Below are 6817 nucleotides of genomic sequence, written 5' to 3' on the forward strand. Positions count from 1 at the left end.
AAGAGTTCATCTGAAAAGTAATCACCCATGCACCAAGGGGAACGGGGGGGGGGAGGGGAGGGGGGAAGAAGAGGGGAAGAGGAGAGCAACATGCAGTAGGAAACATGCCATCTACCACTTTCTCCTGAACTCTTTTTTTTATTACAGGAAACCCCAAAAGCTAGCCCACGTATAGGCAAAACTCCATCAACAGCAGTGGCTCAGTGAGTAAGGAAGGTAAGACACTGCAAAAGGTCCTGAAGTTGGGGGGGGGGGGGGGGGGGGAGAAAGGATAATAGTGCTATAGGAAGAAAGGACACCACCAAGAGGCAGCAAGTTAGTAGGAAAGGTATCCAGAAGTGTAGCAGTGTAAACAGAGTTTACCCACTTCTCATTTGAGGCATATGACATTTAGGTTAGGTTAGATTAGATTAGTTTACCCACTTTAATACCACTAAAATCACTAGTTAGATTGAGAAGACATCACAGTGAGGAAAGAAAAGTAACAGGAAGACATTTAAGTGTGTGGCTAAGCTGTACTCTTGCTCAACGTTAGCTTCCTTTCGGAGATAGTGCCACAAGTCAAATAAATCGATCAGGTTTGACAGACAAGGATATTAACTAAACTTAGTTCCACATTCCCAATTTATGTTAATAATGAAGACCCTGGATGGAGTTTTGTTTACAAGGATGTCAATTTAGACACATGTACAGTACAAGTACTAAAATTTAGCTCAAAGATCAACAGAACTTAGGCGTTCTCTGTATACTAATAAACTGACTTGATTAAAGCTAGGTTGTTTACCGTGTGTCTTAGTCCACAAACACAGGACCAAGCTATGTTGAACCTTGTGCTTTACCATATTTTAGTAGTAAAGAAGCATGAAAGCAGCAAAGTAGGTTTTCATGAACTGTCTCACAGCTCGATAGACAAGCCAGTTAACATTCTTTTTCACCAGAAACATTTTTTAGAGGTTTGCTGTTTAGTTTTTGGTAAGAGAACAGAGTTCTGAAGCATTAAGAGGTAACCAAAGAGCACAAATATATTACTAGAATAATCCCTCACAGCGTAACATTTTTAGCTAAAACAGCGTCTTGTTTGGTTTTTTTTTTGACCCATAAAATATTTAACTTAGCCATATTACATTTAGAGAATGATCATGAACTGTAGGTACCTTTACATTTTTCCGTGTAAACAAACCATTTGTCAGCTAAGCCAGAGTAAAGCAAGTAAAATTAAAAGTATGCAAACCCCTCACACAACAGAATTTGTTTTAGGATGCTTCCAGAATCTTTGTTGAAGTGCTTCTTTTCCCCACAGGGGACAGCCAATATGTGATCCTTGTAGAAAATCCTTAGCAAAACTTCTGGTGCTTTTAGTAGGGGACTATACTTAGCAGTGAACAAAGGCCACATGAGGAAGAGGAGAAATAACTGACCTTCTCCTCCTCTCTTCCACCTACAGGCCTGGGCAGAAGAACCCACCCACCGTGTCACCTGGAGAAGTCTAGTGTAAGATTGTGCATGGAGCAGTTGCTCATCCTACAGTTTTAGTGTAGTGCAGGGTTGCCAACTTTCCAATTTCCAGGAATGGGACACCCCTGCTCTGCCCCCTCCTGAGGCCCCACCCTCCTCCTTTAAGGTCCCACCCTTCGCTCACATCTCTCCCACCCTGCCCTACGCCCAGCCCAGCCCAGGGACTGTTGTAATCTTCCAACCCCACCAGTAACATGCAGGCCGGGGGGGGGGGGGGGGGAGGGGAAGGAGAAGGAGGAGGAGGGGAGAAAAGGATCTCTCTCCTCCCGGTGCACCTGCCCCCTGGCATGTTCAGCCCCTGATCCCAGCAGCCAGGGCTGGGTGGGGGGGTGGCCTGCTGCCGTTGCCTCCTACAGCCAGGCTCTCTCTTTCTCTCAAGCAGCCCAGCTGCTACACTGGACTCTCATGCAAACCCAGAGTGGAGTGGCTGGTGGGAGAAGTGGGTGATCCTGCCCCTTGGCATGCTTCTAACTCAACCAGCCTCTGGGCCTGGCAGCCAAGCCCAGGCAGGACACCTACTTCTCCCACCAGCCACTCCAGGAGAGAGGGACTCCTGCAGGTGACACTGACAGACATTGTCAGGTGCTGTTTTCAAATGGGCTTTCCAGTGAAAAACTGGACACCTGGCAACCCTAGTGTAGTGCTCGCATTCTATTCTGCGTAGGTTTTTATCCCACCACTTGTCACCCGACTACTGAGCACCTTTGAGTAGTTCATTAAGCAACATGATTAACATCTGTCACATACTGTTTCTCCTCATCCTCTCCCCAAAGGAAAAAGCATGTAGGCTTGAGTGTCTTGTTTTGGTGGTTTTTAATATACCTTTTCCTAGGTGTGTATATGTTAGAAAAGGCAAGGTCAAAGAAACATGCCTTGCAATTGGAGCAGAAAGTGGTGAGGTTTGTGATGGTTCTTAGTGCCTGGGGGGAGTTCATTCCATGGTCTTGGACACCCCTCGGAGGAGGTTCAGTCTTCTTTCACTAGAACTGTACACCAGAAATGCTACCTGCAGCAGACATTTAGTGCAGGAAGTTGATGAGGGGAGCGTGGGAAGCAGCAGCCAGAGGAACTGATAAGGGGAGGAAGAACAAAGAGAATGAGCTTGGCAAGAAGATGGTTGGGAAGGTGGTCACAGAACTGGGGAAGAAGAGACAGAAAAAGTTCTCTTCCATCCCAGAGATGGTCTCTGATCAGCTCGGACAAAGAGTCCTGCTTCCACTAAAGCTAGTTCAGGAAGTCTTCAGTGTTGCTATAGCTGTGTTGGTCCCAGCATATATTAGAGACAAGATGGGGGAGGAAATTTCTTTGATTGGCTCAAGGAAAGCGAGTTATTACCACAACCACCCAGTCTCTCGTTCAGGAAGTGAGAGGCGTGATAAGGGTGGACTAAAACACCAGAGCTAATGGAACAGCCTGTAGCCTGACTCTTTGAATTTGTCAGCTACTTTTCACATCCTAGACCAAGAGAGATTCCCACGGTAGCAAATGGCAGTGTCTTTTCTCCAGGTGGGGAAGTACTGACAACCAGCAGTGATGTCTGTTCTTAAGTTTTTTTGCTTTGCAGGTCACTCCCCCGCCTCCCCCCAAACTTAGGTGAAAAGCTGCTCCAGAGGGTCTCCTTCCCAACCCTACAACTCTTTATCTGGTTCTCGATTAGACTTTAAAACTCTGCTCTATCTTCCCTGGCTTGATATTCTGAAAGGAGCTTCAGCATCCACCCAGGTTTCTTGAGCAAATTTAACAGAAACTTTTTTTAAAATAAGGATCACTGAATGAAACCAACTGAATAAAAAAAAAGTTAAATTGTATGTATGCAGTGACTTAAATCTTTACAACTTAAAAACAGATTTCCTCCCAAAATTGGCTCATTTCTCCTTCCTCAGTAAGTACTGCTATCATGGCAGCTTTGAAGTTCCTATTTTCAGCTGTTAGGATTTTCTTCTCTTGTGTCCAAAACTCAAACTAGAAAGGTTAATTTAAATCCTTCATAAAACAGCTGAAACAGTTCAGCTCCAGCCCACCAAGTAAGTTCACTTGGAGGACAAGACTAAACAGGAAGAGTTTTCGTTCAAAATGATAGTTTGAGAAAGTCAATGGAAAGAGTTAACCATATGAAATTTTTCTATTTTAACTTGCACTGCGCAGGTGTTTTGGTGAAGTGCAGAACGGAACCGTTAATCTATACTGTACAAGTAAATCCTCTTGCATCTTTTTGGGCATTGCTATGCACTCAGTCAAATTCCCCTCTTTGTACCCAGCACAAGGTACTACCAACCTTGCATAAGGGATACAGTGGGGAAGTGCAGGCAGAGCAGCCACAAAGAGGTGACCCTCTCTATCCTGGCCCACATAAGCTAGTGCAGAAAGGTACGATGGGGCCAGGAACATGCTATCTGCATTTATTTGAACTATTGGGGTCTTAATGCTTTTCTCAGCAAGGGAATGGCAAAAAGGCATGGTAACAGTTGCAGAGCCTCATAGGCAATCATATGAGTAATGACAGAAATTGTTACCTGATGCTGGTGAGAGCCCTCACTTCAATGTTTAGTTGCCAAGCGTCCACAGACCTACCAGAAAAAATTCACACTCAGGTCTGAGAGACTGTGCCCTCTTAATTCCTACTAGCAATCTTCTGGAAATAACTGCTTAGTACAAGTCAATGCGGATAGGCCTTGCACTGCAGCTGTACTTTTTTTGCGATCAATATTCTCTAGTCACCTTGCATGACTACTACTTCTTTCGTATGGCTTGGGTAGGTAGCAACAATTACAAAATTTATTTCTAGATTCTATAGCCAGCACATTGCCACAGCAGTGAGCTAGTGAATGTCCTTCAGGCCCCAGGTAAAAGAATGAAGGGGACACTCAGATAGGATGTGCTCCATGGTTTGTGCCAGTCACATACAGGTGTTTGCCTTATTTTCCATTTAAAGAGGGTTTGTCCACATTTCCCATGAGATGTCCTGATGCAATTCAATTTACACCAGTCTTTCTGACAAATCAAAATCTGGTGGTTCTTCAGCAGGGTCATTGATGAGCTGTTTATTTTGAGCAGTCAAAATAATCTGTGTGGCTCTCCATTGAGCCTCAGCATCAAAGTTGCATGTAAGGATCTTGATGCAGTTCCATAGAGGGTTGTGAGATTTTAATCTTGTTTTTGGTGGGTTCTATAGGTCATCGTGCAACGGGATCCTCACGTTTACATTAACATGGTTGAGAAAGCAAGGTGTCTGGATAGTTCTTCTAATCTTTGGAGGCTGGATATGCAATAAGACCAGGAGCAATAGACATTATGTGCATGGTGTTATGGAGCAGAGCATCAAGGAGTTTAGTGTGACTGCCATGGGACCACACTGGTGCACTGTACTCAACCGCAGAATATACCAAGGGAATTGTTGCAGTCGTAAGGTCCGTGGACTGAAGCCCCATGATGTTCCAGCCAATTTCCTGATAAGCGCAACATGAGACTTGACCTTATTACAGGTGTTCAAGGTCTTGTCGAAAGGTCAAACTCCGGTCCAGTGTCATACAGAGATACTTTGGGTTAGCCTTGCGGCTGAAGCACTCAATGCAGAACTGCACATAGCGTTTGGTATTAGCCATTTTATTGTTCAGATGAAAGCGGTCACCATGGGTTTTTTCAGCTTAGGCCTAAATTTTCAGTGTTGGAAATAATCTACCATTGTATTAATATCTCAGGTTAGGGTGGAGCTGATGGTATGAAGGCTTATGTGCTGCACAGCTAGGGCAATTCACCTGCATACATGAATTGCCTTGACTGTCACTAGTATATCCACAGTATATAGATTAAAAAGTACAGGGTCAAGGTGGAGCCCTCAGAGATGCCCGAATCAAGAGTTCTTGGTCTACAGATCTGGCCATTAAGGTATACCTTAAGCAGCAGTCCCTGGTCATTATCACCAAGAGATGGCTTGTTCACCAACAGTGAATGACATGTGAGATCTTGAGAAGGTGGCCCTATCTCCAGACAGTGTCATATACTGAGGACAGGTCAACAAGGGCAATCCCTGTCTTCAACTTATGTTGGAATCCTGCTTCAATGTGGCCAGTGAGCAAAGCTACTTGGTCACAGCAGTTCCTCTTTGTGCAAAATCCTGCCTGCTCTGCTAGGAGGATGTCTTCAATAATGTCAGAATCAGCAGAGCAGCACCTGTTTCATGACCTTCCTGGTGGTTGAGAGGAGAGAGATGGGGTAGTAGCTGTCTGCATCCTCTGCGATTTTCCTAGGCTTCAGTAGGGCAAACATTGTTGCCGGTTGCCAGCTTGTTGGCACTTCTCTGGTTCCATTCCCAGCAGTAAAAAAATCACTGCTAGCCATTCCCATCCCCGTCTGCCCAGGTTCTTGAGAAAGTTTGGAGGAATGCCATCAACCCCGGCAGCTTTCTGGTTTTTGGTTTCCAACAGCACAACATTGATCTCCTCAGAGTAGGGAGAGGAGAGTGGAGACACTGGTGAAGGTTTCTGAGGAATTCCCACTGAACCTCCTAGTGCATAATCTTGCACGTTTGCAACTTGCTGTTAGAAAGAAGATGAGAGGCGGCAGAATTTGCTGTCACCTTTACCAGGTGTTGTGTTACTGCCTGGGAACCTCCAAGTTGCTGCAAGAGAGCCCATGCCTTGCGGCTCAAATGGACATGGCACTACCAATCTCCCAGTGAAAAGTAGCACCTTTCTCTGAACTGTAAATTCAGAGAAGTACTCTTCCTCCCCTTTTTTATCCCCCATATATAAACAAGAGAAGGGATACGGAGGAGGAGCAGCTTCATTTTTCCAAATCAGAAATAGTTAAAACCACATTAGAGAACCACAGCCATCAGTAGCAATTGGAGTTTAGAATTTACACTCTTGACCTTATTTTAGGAGTATGGCTATGCAAAAATGCCCTCGTACTCACAATTCTATCTATTTAGAGTGACAAAAATAAGATTTTACTGCCTATTCTACACTGCAGTGCCAACAGGGATATGGGAGAGATTCAGATTTTATTCCTACTTGTGCATCCATAGGATTTAACAGCTTTCCAATTGTAGGACCAGTCATTTGCACCTGCATATCCTACCAAGGCATGCTGTTTTCACTCAAGTTACACACTCATGTTTAGGAATTCGTTAGTGTATCGTTTCCATTAAATTAATATCACCAACTAGGTGACAAGCAAGTTCTTTTTTATTGTGTATTTAAATATTTCAAGACAGATATACAAGTCATCCCTAGTGTCTACCTCTACAATCCACTTTATGAACTGAAATTCAAGATTAGTGTAATAATGATTAGACAGACTG

The 6817-nt window shown here is 44.4% G+C and overlaps 1 protein-coding gene across 3 annotated transcripts in view; it reads right to left on the bottom strand.

The window, feature by feature from the left end:
• The window catches only part of IQGAP2 (IQ motif containing GTPase activating protein 2), a 242355-nt gene that overhangs the window by 198432 nt on the left and 37106 nt on the right, over positions 1-6817 (bottom strand). The gene's annotated exons all lie outside the window — the stretch shown is intronic.

This window comes from Caretta caretta, chromosome 5 (genome assembly GCF_965140235.1).
Source record: "Caretta caretta isolate rCarCar2 chromosome 5, rCarCar1.hap1, whole genome shotgun sequence".
NCBI classification, from domain to species: domain Eukaryota; kingdom Metazoa; phylum Chordata; order Testudines; family Cheloniidae; genus Caretta; species Caretta caretta.